This window comes from Papaver somniferum, chromosome 3, assembly GCF_003573695.1.
Source record: "Papaver somniferum cultivar HN1 chromosome 3, ASM357369v1, whole genome shotgun sequence".
Taxonomy (NCBI): domain Eukaryota; kingdom Viridiplantae; phylum Streptophyta; class Magnoliopsida; order Ranunculales; family Papaveraceae; genus Papaver; species Papaver somniferum.
Genome location: NC_039360.1, coordinates 124,134,606 through 124,156,599, shown reverse-complemented (window position 1 = coordinate 124,156,599; position 21,994 = coordinate 124,134,606).

Here is a 21,994-nt window from a genome sequence, read left to right as displayed (position 1 = left end):
TAAGAGGCAATCTGTTTATCAGCGGACCGTATCTTTTTTCTGCTGCAATTTTACATCTTCTCCTTTTTCAAGTTCCGTTGCCACCATCTTAACCCATAAAGTAGAATGAAATCCTCAAGTTCACTCTTTACTTCCACTTTCTTTTTCTTATTAGGAGTATCAAACATGAAATAATGTCCCCATTCGTCAGAAATTTCATGGCGATACTGTCTCACAATTTTCAAGATTGAGTTTGGGTTCCTAGTCCATATATCATCTTTCTTTTTAGTTGTATCTTTCTCATCTTTCTGATCTGCTTTTTTGTGGACAAAGATATCTACAACAGGCCAGAATGGTCCTTCTTTTTGCTTCTGTAATTGATAATCGGTGAACCATACTTTTCTTCTTCGTTCTTTTTCATCTTCCTCAAGGTTTCTATTGACAAAGTCACTGATTGCATGGAAACTTGATCTATAAGGTTTGTTGGAATCTACGAAAATGAACCAAGAAGAATAATACATTCATTATACTCATAACTACAAAATAGTCACATAGGTGTACAAAAATGTATACACAAGTATTTAACAGAGCACTAATCAAATAAGAACAATACAGGTGTAAAAGTCTTTACACTCTTACAAAAATCTACCAAAATCAGTTTCAAAACATACACAGCATGCAATATGAAGATGAACTAGCATGTTGGTGTACGGATCTGTACACTGGTACCACAAGTGATGAAAAAACAGTTCCAAAACACAACGGTCAGTACAAAAACATACAGAACATGACACCAATAAATCTAAACAACATAAACAAGAAATCTAAACATACAACAACATGTGAGTCTAGAAATATATACACATGAACAAGAAATCTAAGCACAAATCACTGCAACAGCATGGTGGTGTACATATATGGACACACCAACAACAAATCTCATAAAAATTGCAAAAAAATAGATAGAACTATGAAAAAAGCCTGCAACAGCATGGTGGTGTACATATATGGACACACCAACAACAAATCTCATAAAAATTGAAAAAAAATAGATATAACTATGGAAGAAAGCCTGCAACAGCATGGTGGTGTACATATATGGACACACCAACAAAAAATCTCATAAAAATTGAAAAAAGAAGAAGATAGAACTGTGAAAGAAAGCCTGCAACAGCATGGTGGTGTACATATATGGACACACCAATAACAAATCTCATAAAAATTGCAAAAAAATAAATAGAACTGTGAAAGAAAACCTGCAACATCATGGTGGTGTACATATATGAACACACCAACAATAAGAGATGGACAACAGTCTGAAAACACACACGTCAGAACATATAAACATGATATAGCATGCCGGTGTACAGATCTGTACACTGGTAAAACACAATAGATGGACAAGAGTTTGAAGTAACATTACCCTTTTTTGATTTCTTCTTAGGTGGTGGTGATTTTGAAGTATCTTCTTCGACTGTTGTTGTTGAAACTGCTGTAGATTTTGATTTCTTCTTCGGTGGTGGTGATTTTGAAGTATCTTCTTCAACTGTTGCTGTTAAAACTGCTGTAGATTTTGATTTCTTCTTAGGTGATGATGATTTTGAAGTATCTTCTTGTACAGTTGATGTTGAAATTGCTGCAGATTTTGATCTCGTCTTCGGTCCTTGTGATTTTGAAGTATCTTCTTCAACTGTTGCTGGTGTATCAGAAGATTCTTTTGTTGATTTTCGCTTTGCAACTAGTCTTTTAGCACTCACCATTATGTCACTGCTACTGTATTCATCAATTCTGCGAAGATTTAAGGTTTGATTTTGAAGCTTTAGGGTTTGGATTTTCGATTTTGGATTTTAGGTTAAACTTCTCTCTTATTTTTCTTTTCTCTGAGTTTTTTTATCTTCTCTCTTCTGCTAAATGAATTACTAACATTTCCGTTTTTCTTTTCAGTTTTTAGTTTCAGTTTTCTTTTTCGAACCAACGTGTCTCTTCCACATTAACTGTGTCAGTTACAAAACAATTTCAATTCGTTGCACGTGTGCTTTATGAGACGCGTGCGAAGGATAGCAGCGTCTTTACACATTTTCAAATTAAATTTGGACTAATCTGTTCCTAGTCGGATCTGGGTGGACTAATCACTACGGGAAAAATATACATCTACAACTGGAGATTTACAACACTTCGCTATACATCGTAGAAAGTCCTATGTTTTACAACTGGTTTCAAAGAAAGAGTTGTCGTATATCATCACTACCAACCCTTAGGAACAAGGGGTTGCGCTAAGAAAACAAACGACAACTCCTTTAGCAAAACTGTTGTGACGACATTTAGGTATAAAAACTTTGTTTCATAAGTGTAGTGACTTAGCCTATCACAATTCTCACAACTGTTGTTGAAGAACACAAAAATATGATAATGAAAAATACGTTAGAGGGGAGATTCGAACATGAACCTAATGCGTGGATGTATAGCTCATCAACCATCCTTACAGTTCACAAGTTTAGGTTTTTTTTTTTTTTTTTAATAGAAACGTATAACAACACTTATAAGTGTTGTTGAAGTTAAAATATAGAATGTGGGAAAAAATTAGGTTTGGGGGATTCGACCCTGAGCCTCCTATATGGAAGTCTACACCACTAACCATACCTACACTATCACAAGTTATGTAAAGTTGGTGGTTCTTTAATATACTATTATGACAACCCTTCATAAGCGTTGTAAAACAAAATATAATGCTCAAAGCCGACTGAGCCGCAAAGAGCGCGAAGCATTCTCTGTAATTTCCCTCCCAGCAGGAGATTTTAACTCGTCCATATACATTCTAAGACAAAATTAAAATTAGAAAATGAAGTATTAATTGACAGACCATTTTTAATAAACGTGAACATCATACTTACATCATATATGGGTCAATTTTGGGTGTGTTAAAAAGCACATATCTGTGAGCTATCTTTAACTTCTCACTATCCATACGCACTTGGACACCTTTAGAAAGAGGACGTGCTGCCGGTGTGGAACCATTTTGAGTGTTTTCGTTACGCCTTTGCTTTACTCCTTTTTCAGCTGCTTGGGCCTTACGAATATCAAAATACCTAACACACTCCATTCCAAGATAACACTCGGCTATACAAGCTTCAGGTTGTGCATAATTCTTTACATATTCTTTGAATGTCTTCATATACCTAGGAAAGTCGAGTATGTAACAGTTACTAGTTAATTAAATATTAGTATCTCGAAGATACAAAGGGCATAACTTTCTACACGAAACCAAAAAACAGAAGTAATATAAATTAAATTGGCATACCTTTCAAATGGATACATCCAACGATATTGTACAGGTCCACATAATCGCACTTCTCGAGCTAGGTGAATTGTCAAGTGCATCATGACATCAAAAAGTGACTGAGGGAAGTACCTCTCCAACATACACAAAGTCTCAGCAACTTCTACTTCAAGTTCTATTAATCTATGGAGATCAACTGCCCTTTGGCATATTTCGTGAAAATAAGAACATAACCTGAAAATTGCCTCCCTTGGCCCTACAGGTAAAAGTCCTTGCAAAACAACGGGTAATATTTGTTGCATAAGAACATGGTAATCATGAGCCTTAAGAACACCTAAGCAACCATCTTTTGAGAAATGCTTTCTAAGATCGGAACTAAAACCATATGGAACCTTTAAATTTCTCATCCTATTATACAATATAGCCTTTTCCTTGTCATTTAAACAGTATGGTGCTGGTGGAAGGATCGTTTTTCATCGTTCTTATGAAGTCTCTGAGTTAGAGTAGTCCACTCACCGCCATGTTTCGATCTCGGAGCCATGTTATGTCTCGAAGTTGCCAAAACCGGTCAGGTTTAAGGGTTGGAGGAATATTATGAAAGCATCTTACCTATGAATCGACAGATTCATCGTTCTTATGAAGTCTCTGAGTTAGAGTATTTCACTCACCGCCAGGTTTCGATCTCGGAGCCATGTTATGTCTCGAAGTTGCCAAAACCGGTCAGGTTTAAGGGTTGGAGGAATATTATGAAAGCATCTTACCTATGAATCGACAGATTCATCGTTCTTATGAAGTCACTGAGTCAGAGTAGTCCACTCACCGCCAGGTTTCGATCTCGGAGCCATGTTATGTCTCGAAGTTGCCAAAACTGGTCAGGTTTAAGGGTTGGAGGAATATTATGAAAGCATCTTACCTATGAATCGACAGATTCATCGTTCTTATGAAGTCTCCGAGTTAGAGTAGTCCACTCACCGCCAGGTTTCGATCTCGAGCCATGTTATGTCTCGAAGTTGCCAAAACCGGTTAGGTTTAAGGGTTGGAGGAATATTATGAAAGCATCTTACCTATGAATCGACAGATTCATCGTTCTTATGAAGTCTCCGAGTTGGAGTAGTCCACTCACCGCCAAGTTTCAATCTCGGAGCCATGTTATGTCTCGAAGTTGCCAAAACCGGTCAGGTTTAAGGGTTGGAGGAATATTATGAAAGCATCTTACCTATGAATCGACAGATTCATCGTTCTTATGAAGTCTCTGACTTAGAGTAGTCCACTCACCGCCAGGTTTCGATCTCGGAGCCATGTTATGTCTCGAATTTGCCAAAACCGGACAGGTTTATGGGTTGGAGGAATATTCTAATGGCACCGATATTATTTATAGATAGACGGATTCATCGTTTTTACGAAGTCTCTGACTTAGAATAGTCCACTTACCAGTTACCGCCAGGTTTCGAGCTCAGAGCCAGGTTATATCTATGTTACTTAGAGTGTTACCACCATTTTTTTTTTGTAATTTTGTCTAATCCAACGTACCAAAGTTAGAGAAGCAACTGCTACTAAATCTAACGGTGGGAATCTTTTGTTTGTTTGTAAAAAATTGTGTTTCTTTGCCAATCTGTATGCTTTTTCTTAGACCAATCAGAATATTCCATTTTCCCGCCCCAGATCCCGCCCAAATTTGGTCACGTGTCTGCCCAAGAAATTTTCAGACAATATTTAATGTTTGACCACTGCAACGTGTCCTATACCATGTTAATTCCCCCCAGTATTTTCACAACGCGCCCAAAATCATTATTCTCTTCACTCTTCACAAAAATAAGAAAACTCTCTCACCAAAAAAAAAGAAAAAAATATCTCACCTATCGCCATGTCTGCAACTGTGAATCTCTAACCCTAACAATCTTTTATCGGAAAACCCTAACAATCTCTCATCAGGAAACCCTAACAATCTCTCATCAGGAAACCCTAACAATCTCTCAATCACTCAAACTCTTCAGAAAACCATAACTATCTATTAATTTCAGAGCTCTTCAACTTTGAAGAAAACCCTAACAAATTTTCAAGAAAAGGATTTCAAGAAGGGGTAATCTCTCATACTCTCAAATCTTAAGAAAATAAATCTCTTTTTTCCAGTTTTCTATTTTAGTAATTTTGAGTTTTTTTTTCTTCACATAAATGTTCAGATCTTCACATGCAATTTAGGATTTGTTGTTTCCATGATGAAATTGGTATTGGGTCCTATTTAATTTTGGGAATTTTCGATGTTAGGTCTTTTTATGATGATTTTCATTTCGATGATTGTCTCTGCAGCTCATGTTCTAGTTTTTTAGGTCTTTGTTCTGTGTTATAACAAAAAATCCCCCCTTTGTTCGATGCATGAAGTATAATTTAGAATTCGTAAGAATTTGTGATTTGATAGGTGTAGCCTTATTCTCTTTAGGTGTATGATTTGATTATATTTGTTCCAAAGCATGAAGTTTAGCCACTGTGATTATATTTTTGCAAGGCATAACTGCAATAATGAAGACTAACAAGGAAACAATAAAGATAAAGCTGGTCAGGGAGTTGGCCATAAAGGTAAAGGCTTCTCATCTCAATTTCAGTGTAAATAAATTTATTCACCATATCATTTTAACTAACCTATATGCATTGTTGTTGCAGATGAAAAACAAACAGTCCAAAACTGATAAAGGTTCTCCATCTGCAGAACCATCCCTTCCACCTGAAAGTAGGCGATCATCACCAAGGAACAAGAAGTTTGCGATAAAGGTAATGACTTTTCATCTCAATTTCACAACAAACTACTTACCTTTTCATTTTAACTAAGCTACACTTTTTGCAGATGAAAAACAAGCAAAACACTCAACAGTCCCCAACTGAAAGTGCTTCACTCACTTCAAAGATGCAAACCCCGACTCAAACCAAGTCCGCAGAACCATCCCTTTCACCTGAAAGTAGGCGATTATCACCAAGGAACAAGAAGTTTGCGATAAAGGTAATGACTTTTCATCTCAATTTCACAACAAACTACTTACCTTCTCATTTTAACTAAGCTACACTTTTTGCAGATGAAAAACAAGCAGAACACTCAACAGTACCCAACTGAAAGTGCTTCACTCACTTCAAAGCTGCAAACCCCGACTCAAACCAAGTCCGCGGAACCATCTCTTTCACCTGGAAGTAGGCGATCATCACAAAGGAACAAGAAGTTAGAACCAAGTGTTGTTGTTTCTTCTCTAACTAAATGTGCAACAACTCCAAAGCGTCGTCGACAACCTGAAAGTGCTAAAATGTCATCACCAACTACAAAGAGACAGGATACTAGGAAGAAGAATGTGCAATCTGAAAGTGCTCAACATTCACAGACCACAACTACAAAGTCCCAATCAAAAAGCTCTGAAGGAGATAATGAAAAATCTGGAGTGGGGCGAAAGAATGTAAAGCGAAAACTTGACACAAGCAGCATAGGCCCATGTCTGAATGTTCAACTTAGGGATCCACACGACACTCTCGCAGATTTTCAAGATGAAGAAGAAGAGGAAGAGGAGGAGGAAGCTGTGGAAGAGGATAACTCTGATCATGTGGAGCCTGATGTGGAAGAAGAGAATGATAATGGTAATGGTGATGAGCCTGAATTGGAATAAGAAAATGATAGTGGTAATGATGATAATGAGGAAGGTGAAGAAGGAAAAGAAGCGAAGAAAAGAAAATATGTTCCACGTGGTCCAACCCAGATGTATGCACTGAAGTTAGATTCTGTTGATCCGAAAAGAACAATTTCCTTCAACGCTAATGAACAACCGATTGGTGATCCATCTGTGCAACTTGCTAGTGTGCTAGGGGTGCTTGTTCGGAAACTTCCATTAACGTACAAGGATTGGAGACTTGTCCCTTATGAAGCCAAAGAAAACATATGGAAGATAGTCTCGGTTCGCAATTGATAACTCTTTTCATTCGTCAATAATTATTTAAGTCATAGTCAACAATTATTTAATTCATAGCGTATTCTAATTCAATTATTTAAATTTATTTGTAGAACCGATTCATTGTGCCTGAGTATTACAAAGACTATTATTTTAGCAAGATGGGAACTTATCTTAGAGAAGCAAGGTCAAGGAAAGCTGGTTTGGTACTCGACGCTTTGGATCGTCTACAAGGGGAAGAACAAAAGAAACGGCTGGAGAAGTTAATGCCCAGGACCATGACAGTTAGGGAGTGGGAAGAGTTTGTGAAACATGTAGACTCTATTGAATTCAGAGTAAGTAATTTCTATTATATAGAATGCCTATATATTTGTATTAAAAACTTTAAAGTCTGTCAAATGATTTTTTTACTTTTCTATTCAGGTCAGAAGAATAAAAATGCAAGAAAATCGTTCAAAACACACCACCCCACATACCATAAGTCGAGAAGGTTACGCCCGATTAGAGGTGAAATTGGTATGTTCTACAGTCTTGATATTCACCATGTGAAAGCTATTGCATCGTTAAAAATATAATTTTTTGAAGTTCTCTACAAAGTTTTATCTTAGAAATATTCTGAGATAATACCATGTTGTTATGCTATTCTTGATGACTCATGTATTGATACATTTATTTGGCAGCAAAAAGAGCAAAACACAACCAAAGAGATTGATAGAGCTATAATCTGGAAAGTTGGTCATAAACAGCGCAAAGGAAAGAAACCACATCCTGGTTTTGTAGAAGCTTTGGTAAGAAATCTTCTCATGCTTGAAAAAGTCAAAAATATCTGATGTTTTACACGCTTACACAGGAAAAACTTGAAAAAGCTCGAGAAAAGTATCATGCTGATTGTGGATCATCCGTGACAGATGATATTCTTGTAAAGGCCTTTGGTGAGAACAAGAAAACTAAAGGGAGACTTAAAGGAATTGGTTTTGGAGCGACACGTAAAAAGGTTGTTGCGCAGTCCCACTATAAGATGATGATTAAAGAGTGTCAAGAATCCTATAAAGCATTGAGTGATCGAGTGGTGCAGCTAGAGGTGAGAATTTAACTTGTCTTTTATTAGGTCTCCTTTTCTTGATAAACTCAAACTCGATAATGCCCCTCATACTGCTGATTGGTCTTAATATAGGGAACGAAATCAAAATGTGTCTGCAATGGAGTCTTACCCTCTCACATGTTAAGTCCCAGCAATAATCATGAGGCTAGCACTAGCATAAATGTTATCTGTAATGAAAGAGTCTCAACTGATACCACTCCAAGTCATGTAAGGAAACAAAATGAGGTTCAAGTGCCAAAGAGATTCCAAGTTTGCAAGTTGTTAAGCTGGTACAAGGAGGACAAGGTGGTTGCAGAGGCTGAAATTGCTGAAACAGATCCAAGTAAGCAGATACATGGAAAACCAATCGGTCTTGGAGCCTACACTGTATGTGTGAAGGTTTCTTATGTGGATGATGCTCTTGTCTACCAAGATACTTCAGAAGTCAGAACTGTTCATGATGCTGTTTCAAATTTTATCACATGGCCCAAAGATAGAATAATCTACCAATAGACTTCTTAATCTTCTGTGATCTTTTTGGAGACTTAACTTTTGGTAACAAACATATCACTGCCACTTTTTTGTATGCTTTGTGTATATCACATTGGTATGTGAATGCTTTAACTCTGGGTTTGGTTTAATTTGAATGAATCTTTCAGTTTAATCCAATTGTTTATTTACATTTCAGTTTAATCTAGTTGTTTCTTTACATTTCACAAATAGTAGTGACAAAAGTGAAATATATATTCTGGAATATGGGTTTGATCTTATTCACAAGTATTGTAAAATAGTTTATTTACAATTTTGTCCAAGATAGTCCTACTACACATAGTATAGTTGTATCAAGGTACTTCTACAATGCTAACAAGTGTACTGACTGTAATATTCACAATACTAATAAGTGTTGTGTTAACAATTTCTGCTACCCATGACAATAATTGTAAAAACAAATGTTCTACAATGCTAACAAGTGTACTGACTGTAATATTCACAATACTAGTAAGTGTTGTGTTAACAATTTCTACTTCATACCACAATCATTGTAAAATGAAATCTTGCAACATCAGCAGGTGTTGTTCAGAATAGTTATACAACTCAAGGAAGTGTAGTGAGAGGAGTATTCACAATACTAATAGACATCGTGAAAAGGTTTTCAACTACATAAACTAGATATTGTGAAACAGTTACTTTACAACATAAGTTTGTGTTGTTCAAGATAGTTCGACAATTCATACAAGTGTTGTGCAAATATTATTCATAATACTGGTAATTGTTGTTGCATATGTTTCTACGATATGCTGCTTATGTTGTCCACGATTGTTCTACAATACAAGCAAGAGTTGTGTTAGTTTATCAAAAAAAATCGAAAGAGAATCACAACATTGACAAACTATTGTCGAACCATGAATCACATCACCCTTTACAACACTTGTCAACCATTGTAGAAAAACTTGGACTTTCTACAATACCCCCGTTCCACAATGCATGAAATGGAGTTGTCGTAGGGGTACTGCAACTCTTATCTTGTGTCGTCAATGATGATTTTTCCCGTAGTGAATCCGTATTTTTGAGGGGGGGTTTTGGACTGAACGGTTTTTTCCCCATACAGTTTGTACATAGCTTTTAGCCATCCTGTTTTGCTTTACATAGTTATATCTTTTTAGTTATCTTTCCCGCTTATAGCTTGTTTCAGGGTTGAAATGTAAGTTAGCATAGTCCATAGTTTAAATATAGATTGTATAGTAAGTAACAACTTAGTTTTCTTTCATAGTTCTATTAGCCTTCGATCATTTTGCATTTTTTTTTCTTCTAATTTTCTTTTTCCACTTATCTGTAGCTTAACACTAGTAGTAGTTCGTGATGGTGCATCGTTAATCTAGGATGCATAATAGTTAAACAATTAGACCCTCATAGATCTGTTCGAGTAGATCATTAGTTACCTTTGTTCGCTATTATATAGCATTCCGATTTTGTCTTTGTTAAGTAGTATTAGATTCTGAATGAGTGTTTTAGTTTTGATGTCTTGTAGCTTTTAGTTTCCAGTCACTTCATGTTTATTTAGCTGCATCTTGTCAATTTTCTTTTACGTAGGTTGTACCTGTAGTTGCACATATATTAGCATAAACCAGTTATTGTCTTAATCCTTTCATATTCTGCTAGTCTGTAATAGCTTCATTTCCTTAGGTGGGGGAATCTGTAGTTAAAACTTTTAACATTTACTGGTAGTGTTCGGTGAAGTTTGCATAATAATTAGTCATCTTGTTTTCCTCTCTGCAATATATTATCTGAATTTCTATTGTAGTATTAGTTTTAATATTTTAGTGCACTCACTTTTTGATTTGTATAAAATACTTCTGGTTACAGAAAATTTCTTTTGGGTTATCAGGTGCTCACAAGGCTTTGGTACAAACCAGGGAAGAGGAGAAAGAAAGGAAGAACAAATATGGTTGTCATGCCTACCCCCGATTCTGTACCAGTGGTGCTCAAAAAGTTGCGGCAAAAGAAGATAAACGGGTTGTTGTTGTGCCTTCTCTCAGTACTTTATCGGCGGAAATAGAAGAACTACTACTACAGAAGCTACCAGGAAAGTAACAATATTCAGTTTGGTGTACTCTTGTCCCGGCTGCGCACCAGAGATAAGTTTCTTAAACACTACAACAACATGACGTATAGGACTGCTTTATAATCGCTTAACCTGAATGGTTTGATATTGGGTTTAACAAATGTGTCACATATCTTGTTGACATATACGAGTTGGCCTCTCTTTAGTTACCATATTTTAATCATTATACTCCAGTAGAAATCCATTTTAGGATTGATAGACGTCTGGCTCTTTGCCATTGTTACAGCAACAACATTTTCAATTTTTCTTGTTTGTTTTTGTTATTGTAATAGTGTTTAGTCTGTCATGTCTAGTCTTAGTATCTTATATATAGTTTTTGCATGCATCATTCTGTTTAGAATTTGATAGAGTATTTAGAATAAAAGTCATTTCGTTAAAAAAAAGAAGTCATGTCAGGATTTTGGACTGGGGTTAGGGATGAAAAATCATCGCATAAATCAATCAGAGAACTTGCACAAGAGCATGATTCACGTTATGAGTTTCCAGTAGACCGTGATGTCAATAACTATAGGGATTATTACCAATCTTTTCAAGGTTCTGAGCTTCCATATAATACCCTAATGGCTATGCACACATGGACCAATCACCACAATGGGAAATTGACCAATTTTGTACTCCCCTTGAACAACTTAATATGCCTTTAAAAATGAATCTGATTCATTTACAAAATGAGGCAAGGGAGGAATTTCAAGATGAAATGTTTGTTTGTCCTAATGAAATAAATTGTGAAAATAGTGTGTCTAGTCTTACTCATGCAACTGATTTTGAATACGAACCTATTTTAGAAAAAAATGAATGGACTGGAAATACTATGCTTTTTGATTGGATAAACTATTCATGTTACGATGATGATGATGATAATGATTTAATGTTAGAAGAGCATGTTTTTTCTGAAAATGTTCTTATGGAATCTTTTGTTTCTGTTTTTGAGACATTAGACTCTGTTGTTGCTTCTTCTAATTTTCTTATTCTTAACACTGAATTTTTGGATGATGTGGCTACTGATTTATGGCTTGTGCAATTGTTCTGTGAAGGATAGCACGACACACAGTTTGTGTCCTCCTTCGGGAAGGATGAATTTTCTGTTGACACTAATGATCTTTTGCATTTTAATGTGTCTAATTTCCTGCCTAGGTCGCAATATATTGCCTCTTCCGATTTTGATTTGGGTACTTTGGATAATCATGTTACTGGTCTTGTTGATTTTTTCAATGACTGTGAGCATGATACTGCATTGCTTGTTTCTGACTGGGGAAAAAACTAGGTTGCGTACTGATACTTTTGAGCCTAAAAATGAACGTAACTTAGATGCATCTAACTCCCTGCCCGTGTCACAAATTGATGATATTTCATCCAACCTAGATTATGTTATTAAAAAGGTTTTAAAACCAGCTATTTTGAGAGTTCCTAATCTAGGTCTGGAACTGTGTGCTTCCCAAGTCCTCTTGGACTACTTTGCAGCTAAATATAATACCCTTGAGGAACCACAGTTGGAATGTGTGTCTTTGACCGTCCCTAACAAAGTCCACTTTGAATTATACTTTGTGCATGATGTACCCCTAAAATTGTTATATTTTGTGTCTAAAAGCATATCTATTGAAAATTTCAGGTTTGGGGGTAGCTCATTTGTATATGCAGTCTTATTGACCTTGTCATGTTATATATGCTTGAGGATGTCGATACTTCTGCACGTCGTTTTCTAGGTTGATCCTCAACTCTTTAGGTTGTATATATATGATGAATCGTCTTTGTATAATCCAGTAGGTAATGTTAGCTTTCTGTCTTGGGAAAGTTTGAGTCTTGTTTCATTTTCTTTTGTATATATGTTTGCTAATCCACTTTGGTATCAGCTGATTTCTATTGGATCCAAGCAATGAATAATGGAGTTCTAATCTTGCTTTCGCTGACATCTGGTAATTCATTTCTCTACGGAGCATGGTCCTTATGGTATGTTGTTATTTAAATTCTAATCATCTTTAAAAACATTGAGGACAATGTTTAGTTTAGGTTTTGGGGTGAAAGGTAGATACCATATGAAAAATTGAAAAATGGAGCTCATTTACCTGGATTTGTGATACCTGTGCATGTATGACATCTTAGGATTCTTAGTCTAGATGATGAGGCACCCCTGATTCTAGCACAATTCACATGTGATATAAATTTTTGCAAATGCACGATCTACCAAGCCTGTATAGCGTCAGTGTTTCATAGGTTAAGTAGGATGCCAATCATCTAGAATACTGAAGCAGACTTGACTAGCTTGTTCTATGGTTGGCTGGGATAGAAGTAGGAGGATATATTAAGAAAAGCAACCATTGAATTTGACTGGGTGCATCAGAAAGGGCTACCTCTTGCTAAAAGTGTCATGTAATGTATTTTTCTGTTTTTGTAAAGTTGTTGTGTCGTCTTGTGTATGTATCTCTCATTATTCCAAAATCAGTTGAAAAAAAAATCAGAAAAAAAAGTCAGAAAAAAAAAGACGTAAAAATTCAGAAAAGAAAAAACAAAAAAGAAGGAAAAGAAACTGAAATGAGCTGAAATGAGTTGTTATTTATCGTTTGTTTCAAACCATTGAGTAGTTTCTCTCTACTTATGAATGTAAATAGGCAGTCAATGTTTCCTTTTGTATATATGAATGTAAATAGTTTTGTAATAAAACAAGGGAGGGTGTAGCCGTCGATGTAAAACACGGGTAAACTGAAATATCACCAACTCTGAAGGTGAACATTCACAATTCTCGCAAAGCTGGACAACTAGCTTGGCTTTGAATTCAATTCTTAGCCTAAAAACTATCTCTTAGTAATTGGCATCCATAACTTCCTACAATAAATCATTCTCTATGCATGTCTAAGTGATACACTTTACACTCTTATCACATGTCTTTAGTTGTTTCAGTGCTAGAATTGTGCCTTTGAAAGCTAGACTAAAATATCCAATTTTTGTGAGCTAAAACTGAAATGCAGGTATCACTTTCATGGAATCTGAGCTTATATTTTGTCCTAGAACTTTGTGGGTATGTTCTAAGCAAACCCTCACGAGACTTAAACTCGTCCACTAGGGGCATTTAATGGTTTAAAAGGCTTATTGCATTCGCTAAATGCGATCGAGAGACCAGCGACAGTGGTATAGGTAGGATTTCTTAGTTTTCTGTTTTACTCAAGGTCGAGCAAAATTCAGATTTAGGGGAGTGATAAGTGTCTAAAAATGCGTATTTCTATATCATTTTGTTGGCGTTAATTGCATTTTAAGTGCATTAATATTCTATTTTTCTCCAAAACTTGTATTTTGAGTATATGTCCTTTAGTAATCAATTTCGTCGGAGTAATCTGATTGTATGTGGCATTGTAGGTGATTTGACTAATTGGGAAAAGATATCAGCATCGTTGGTGTTAAAGAAGTGTGAGAAAAGACTAATTGCAAAGTGCATGTTACAAGGGGACTACACTTGCTCACATTAAGTTTAATCAAGCTACCCTCTGTATAACCCTTGAGTCCGTGACCTACGAGAAAGAAGAGTTGGGATGTGAGACTTGTTAAATCAAGTTGAACCAGTTGGGCGTGTAAAGATGAGATCTGCCATCAAAGCCCATAAGAGAAGTAACTAGTTCTTTCCACCCGTACACCCTTTATCTCTTACCTTTTTTTCTTCCATTTTATGGTAACCCCATTCCTCTCTGCTTCCAAACCACCAATATCATCGCCACTCTCTGCCTCTCTCTACTGCTACCCATCTCTATCTTTTCTTTTCATTATCTCTGTCAAAACCATCATCCAGATGCTTTTTGTTTCTCTTGTCCCCATTTAACCTAGCCCTAGATTATGAACTGTACAACAATGGGGTGGCTTTGGTGAACAAGATCAGCAGGGTTTATCTAATCTAAGGTCTGAAAACTGAATCAATGTTTTGAGATATGAAGACAAATTCAAGCGGCGTCGCAGGTTGGATGTGTATTTTGAAGTATGCATCAGTGGTGAGTCTCAAAAAAAAACATCAAATCCCTAAGGCTTAGGTTGTTCTGTAGGTTTAGGTTTAAATTTGTGTATAAATAGGGATGGGATTGTGATGAAGAACTGAAGCCCGAAGTAGCCGGTGCAAGTTGTTCTGTAGGTTTAGGTTTAAATTCAGTTTTCTTCATGTTTTAATTTCTTAGCTAGGGCTTAGAGATGAAACTCTTAATCTAATATTAGATGTTTTTGGTTATGAATTTGTTCTTGTTGTGCTTAATTTTTTAAGGAATTGTTTAATCTATGAACCTCAATGTATAACTTTCACCTTGTATGTCAAGCATCCTAGGTCGTTAGAGTATTTATATGTTGTTGTTTCAAGTTTCAATCCATGTTTAAATGATCTAATTAGTTTGTGGCTAGTTCTGCTGTAACAAGACAACTAATACTAGGGATTAATATCTTTTGTTGTGATTAAACTATCCATATTCAAATCACCTTGAATAGGCGGCAGACTTGCATCTTCACTGTTGTTCGTTAAAAGAACAAGAGTAATTTCTATAACTGAATTATCTAGTATAGGTTAAGCATTCGATTCGACTTCCCTAGTGCCTTCTAATTGCATTCTAACCTTGTTTATGTAGTGTTAGATCATTGTTCGTTCGAACTCGCATGCGTTGCTATCTCAAGCATGTTTGTCAATGTTAGTGATCAAAACTATAAGTCTTGATTTCTAGTCTACTATAGCTAAATCTCGGACTAGGATAGAAAGTGTAGTTGATCTCAAGAACTCCATGGAAATCATCATGCAAGACGAAGAACTACTCAAGGAACTGGTGGAACTTCATCGACTAAAAGGTATGTGGAGACTTGAACTTATATATCACTCAAAAGTCTATCTACTCTATCTCCTATTTTCATACAAAAGTCATTTTGCTACATAGACTTTGATTATACACATTTGCTATTTCGAGCGGAGTTTATCTCGCCTATCTATTTCTCGAAATATGTATTGGTAAGCTATTGCTTTGGCCAAGTTCATCTTTACCTAGAGACGAAAGTCATGTTATATTTCAATCACTTTGAAAATTGCTTACTTTGACAAAAAATAGTTTGTGAATAACAACTATATAATAACGTCCTCTAAGAATGTTTCAATGATTGAAATGAGAGTTTAGATTATATAACCAATGATGGATATAAGCATTGTGTGGTAACACATATATGTATAAGTCATTTTTCCTTGAACCGAAGTTTGCGAACTTTGTTGATCAAGAGAACCGGAACAAGAGCTGTGAACTCAGTCCGCGAATTGAAGGAAGTTCTCGACCCGAGAAAATCTGCTGGAGTTTGAGAACTCCTTCTGGGAACTAAGTCCGCGAACTAAGTCTGCGAACTTAAGTTGGTTATATCTAAAGCCGATTGTTTGTGAACTTATATTTATATTAACTAAGGAATGCAAACCGTGGCTATAAAGTTCATGAACCGATTCAAGTGAATCAAATCGTTTTTGCTTCAATCGTGTCTTGTGTAGTTACATAAGATTTCCTTGCAATTGAAAAACTTCTAACTAGTTCATTTGAGTCATTTGAACTAGTTATGGTGAATAAGAATATGGTTGATATGAAAGTGCTCATATGGTTAACCATTTGGTTAACTATTGTTGAACCAACAAATGTACATGTTTAGGTACGGTTACACAAACCTAAAATCGTGCATTTCATTTGTGTGTAACAAGCTAAGTTTTCGATCCAACGGTTGAAAGATATTAGCTTGAATCTAATCAGGTTTTCATCTAACGGTGAATATTGAATGCTTTGTTACCAAGCTAACATTGATTGCAAACCTTGATTTGAAAAACAATATAAGGGAGAACTCTAGCAACTGGGAAACCTAATCCCCACACCTGTTGTGTGATACTAGTTGTAGAGTCGATTCTCCTTTTACCTTAGGTTTCTTCTTGTAAACTAGGTTAACGACTTAAAGACTTCATTGGGATTGTGAAGCCAGACCGATACTACTTTCTCGTAGTTGTGTGATCTGATCTTGCTGATTCTATCGTTTTGAGTACAATCGTAACGATTGGCTTGAGATTAATATCTCCGATAGGCAAGATATAAAAGTAGTCACAAACATCTTCGTCCCATCATTTGTGATTCCACAATATCTTCTTTCGCTGCGTCGATTAAGATTATTGTGAGGTGATTGATAATACTAGGCTGTTCTTCGGGAATATAAGTCCGGTTTATCAATTGGTTCATGTTCACCTTGATTTATCAAAAGACGGAACAAAAACTCGTAGGTATTTCTGTGGGTGACAATTTATCTATTATTGTAGACTTTTCTGTGTGATACAGATTTGTTTATTAAAGTCTTCGACTTTGGGTCGTAGCAACTCTTAGTTGTGGGTGAGATCAGCTAAGTGAATCAAGTGCGTAGTATCCTGCTGGGATCAGAGACGTAGGAGCATAACTGTACCTTGGATCAGTGTGAGATTTATTGAGGTTCAATTACAGTCCATACCGAAGTTAGTTTGTAGTAGGCTAGTGTCTGTAGCGGCTTAATACAGTTTGTGTTCAACCTGGACTAAGTCCTGGGGTTTTTCTGCATTTATGGTTTCCTCGTTAACAAAATTCTGGTGTCTGTGTTATTTCTATTTCGCATTATATTTTGTTATATAATTGAAATATCACAGGTTGTGCGTTAGAATCAATCAATTGGAAATCCGACCTTTGGTTGTTGATTGAAATTTATTGATACTTGAACATTGGTCTTTGGTACCGTTCAAGTGATTTTTCGTGTATTCAATTAGACTCGCAGATTACTATTTGCTTGAGTAAGAATTGAATCGATAAAGGGAGATATTAACTCTTTGATATACTTTGTTAAGATTGAATCTAGTTGATTCTCTTGAAAGTATATTGGAGTTTGTCCATACATATTGCTAATCGAAATATTGGGTGAGGTTGTTGTACCCCCGCTTTTTCAATTGGTATCAAAGCAGGGAAACACCTTAAACCTGATAAGTTTGTGTTTGTTCGGTCCTTAAAAATTTTCCCATGGGAAATTTCTTTAGAAAACTTGCTCTTGGCATCTGTAACGCATGCCAGGAATCCTTAAAGATTGCTCAAAGATTATTATGGATAAAGACTCCGGTTTGTCATAATAATCTCAATTCATCTAAAAAGGATAAATTAGATGATGAGATTCAATCTAAAGAAAAAAATAAAAAAAAGGGAAGATTGAGGAAACATTCGTCACGCTCAAAGATATGGACTCTCACTAGATTAACTCTTAATCTCTTTGAGGAATACTATCATAATGGATCAATTGACAAAGATCTATTCAAAGCGTTCGAAAGTGTTTTTAAATTCTTAGAAAAACTTAATTATGTTAAGTCTAAGAATCATCCCGATAAAGGTCCTGTATATTTAAAATTATCAAACAATATTGTACGGACTAAAACTCGGAAGAATCTTCTTTCTAGTCATCCAAATAGGAAAATAGAAAGCTCAGACAACCCTGATTATCATCATTACTTTGATTATATCACTGGAACTGTTCAAAAATATCAACCAGAAATGTTGCATGAGGATATCTCTGCACATCATGCCATTCGGTAACATACCTGGCATTACCCCATTTGTATATATCTTGAGATGGGGCAAGAACTGGTTTGATTTGTGTACAGTTGTGTTAAAGTTATATTATACTTTCTATGGCATCCGGTTCCTCTCAACATTTTGTGTTGTCACGGATTGCACATTAAAAGAAATCCCACATTCATTTTATGGGTCACGGTTCATAAACGGGTCCAAGCCCATAAGTGAGCCTATAAGGAAGAGGTACGCGGACCTTCTTCTTCCTCTCAACATTCCGCGTACGTGAACTTTTTAGGGTTCATCTCTTTTCTCCATTAATTCTTCCTTGGAGAAAAATAAGACAAGGAGGTGGTCAAAGTTCACTCCAAGTAAGTAATTTCCTCTTGTTCCTCTCCAATTTCTAGATCTCATAATGAATCTCAAGGGTTCAAAAAGAACTTCAAAAAGTTTGGGTTCCTCTAGCATGGATCTTCTTTTAGACCAAAATTCTATTAGAATTAGGTTCGTCAATGATTCTTGTGCTAATATTTTTGAAAGGATTTCATCTATGGGTTTTATTCTAGAAAAGAAATTGGATTCTTCTAGTGGACATAAAGAGGATTTAGTTTGCTTTGAAAATTCAATCTTGGAAACTTATTTGATGGTCTTGGTCAAGGTTTTGATACTCTCACAAGAATCTTCTATGCCAACATTCATGATGTTGATCTTGGTAAAATGGAATTCAAAACCATGATAAATATAGAAAGATTTCTTGTTAATAGAGAGTTGATTTCAAAGATTACCAAAATTCCATTAGGAAATGTTCGTCTACCTAGACCAAGTGATGAACGACCATCGCGTGATGACATCTCTCTTGGCCTTTGCGGTAAGAAGGTGACTTGGAATCAAGGAAAGTTTCCTACTAATGTTCTTAGTGTTGCTTTGATGGCTTTTGGTAAACTTGGTATCTCTAATCTTTTTCCCTCCACAATTGAGAATTCTAATTGGAGTCATGAGTTTGCGGAATTGGTCTATTTCCTTGAATTGGGTGTTCCGAGTCTCGATATTTGTGGTTTCATCATTTCTCAAATGATCTCGATGACTTCACCCAGCAAGAAGTTAGGTTACCCATGCTTGATTGGTCAAATTTGCCGTGAACGTGGTATTGATGCAATTGGAAACTCTCTTGGGTTTCCCAAACTGGTTCTTCCCTGTACCTTCTAACGTATAAGGGAGAACGTGTGCAAAAGACAAAGAGATAATTCCCTTGATGATTGTGACCCTACCACCTTAAGTCTACTTCAAAAATTCACAAGGGTGTGTGTAAGGTAAATTCAAGAGTGAAGTGCGTACAAGAACAATTGTCATTGGTTGCAACTAAGTTTCCTGAGCTCAATGAAGAATTGAACATGATTCAAGCATCTTGGAGGGTTTCCGATGATGAAGATGATGAGTAATTTGATTTCACATGCCTAGTAAATCTTCGGATAAGAATTCTATTTTCTTGTTTTGTTTAGAAGAATAACTAGAGTTTGGAATAGCCATTATTGTGATTACACATAGCTATCTCCAACGTTTTCATCTTCATATTTTTAGATTTATTGGTTTAAATTCTAAAATTGTTTGGAAGATTATTTTTGCAGTATTAATCTTTATGGTTTTATGTATTGCAATTTGTAATGGGATATGTGTGTTTGCGTCCGTGAACTATGATTGTCCCATACCTTGTCAAAAGTTAAGTCCTTTATATGCCGATATGCATGTGTTGATAAAAGAAGGAATGAACTTTTGACAATACAAAAGCTAAGCATATTATGTCAATTCTTTGATGGAAGATAGGCTAAAATATTTTGTTTACAATGATTATGTCTATTGTATATCATTGTGCAAATGGTGATGGAAAATAGAATGAATCCTTGCTTATTCCATGGTATTTGGTCGACCTCCGGTCTACATTTTTTTTGCATATATTGTGTTGTCCCATAAGGTGTCTTATGTTGAGCACAATCGACTAAGTTATTCACTCGCTTATGATTAGATTAGTTGTTGCTCCGTGAGGTACTTTATGTCGAGCATGATCAACTAAATAAATCATCCTCGTTTGGTTATTTAGTTGTTGCTTCGTAAGTTCTCTTATGTTGAGCATGACCAATTAAATTGATTACTTTTTGTGGTTAATTTGGTTGTGTATTCCGATTAGATTAATTATGGGTTCTCTTGTGATTAATCTAATTGAGTATTTTTGAGTCTCCATAAGTTCACTTATGTTGAACATTTCCGATTAAATTAATCATGGGTTCGCTTATGGTTAATTTAATTGAGTATTTTGGATTCAAAATCATACTTGTATGTGATTTTTTATGTCCAAAGAAATCCTTCTTTTATTTTGAAATTAAGGTCGCTCTTGTTGTTCTTTCGGGAATGACATATTATGGGGGAGAGTTCTTAATTGAACTTGCGCTTAATCGCCAAATCTTTGTGGGGAGTGCGGCTGTGGAATATTATAGGGGTTATCTTGTATATTTATAAACTCCTTGATGAATGTATTTAGCTTCGGATTTATGATTGCATCTAAACAAGTTTATATATGCTTTCTTTTGGTCATGAAATGTCTCTTTTGGAAATTTCATTAGGATCTCGTTTTCGTACCTTTGCCAATTTTATTGACAAAAATAGGGAGAATTAATATGTAGTTCACACTACAAATACATATGGTTTTCGGATCATTATGTAAGGGGGAGTGATACATATCACCATAGTAATGTTATCGAAGTTGTGATACAATTGAACTTTGATATTTTATAATAATACTATGACACTGTACAAAAATGATTGAGAACTCTTGTTTTCTCATTGTTATAGTTATGGATTTTCAACAACGATGATGCTGAACTTACAACCTTTGGGATCATTAGAGTACTTGGAAGTGACGAAGATTTCGAGTAATATTGAAGATTAGGCATGTGGAATAGGAGCTACAAAAGTTAATTCATTTATTTTTTGTATTTTATATGTATTGATAGTTTTGTCACTAAAATTGACAAATGGGGGATTGTTAGAGCATTGCTCGGTCGAACTCGCATGCGTTGCTATCTCAAGCATGTTTGTCAATGTTAGTGATCAAAACTATAAGTCTTGATCTGTAGTCTACAATAGCTAAGTCTCGGACTAGGATAGAAAGTGTAGTTGAGCTCAAGAACTCCATGGAAATCATAATACAAGACGAAGAACTACTCAAGGAACTGGTGGAACTTCATCGACTAAAAGGTATGTGGAGACTTGAACTTATCTATCACTCAAAAGTCTATCTACTCTATCTCCTATTTTGAGACAAAAGTCGTTTTGCTATATAGACTTTGATTATACACATTTGCTATTTCGAGCCGAGTTTATCTCGCCTATCTATTTCTCGAAATATGTGTTGGTAAGCTTTTGGTTTGGCCAAGTTCATCTTTACCTAGTGAAGAAAGTCATGTTATGTTTCAATCACTTTGAAAATTGCTTACTTTAAAAAAAAATAGTTTGTGAATAACAACTATATAATAACGTCCTCTAAGAATGTTTCAATGACTGAAATGAGAGTTTAGA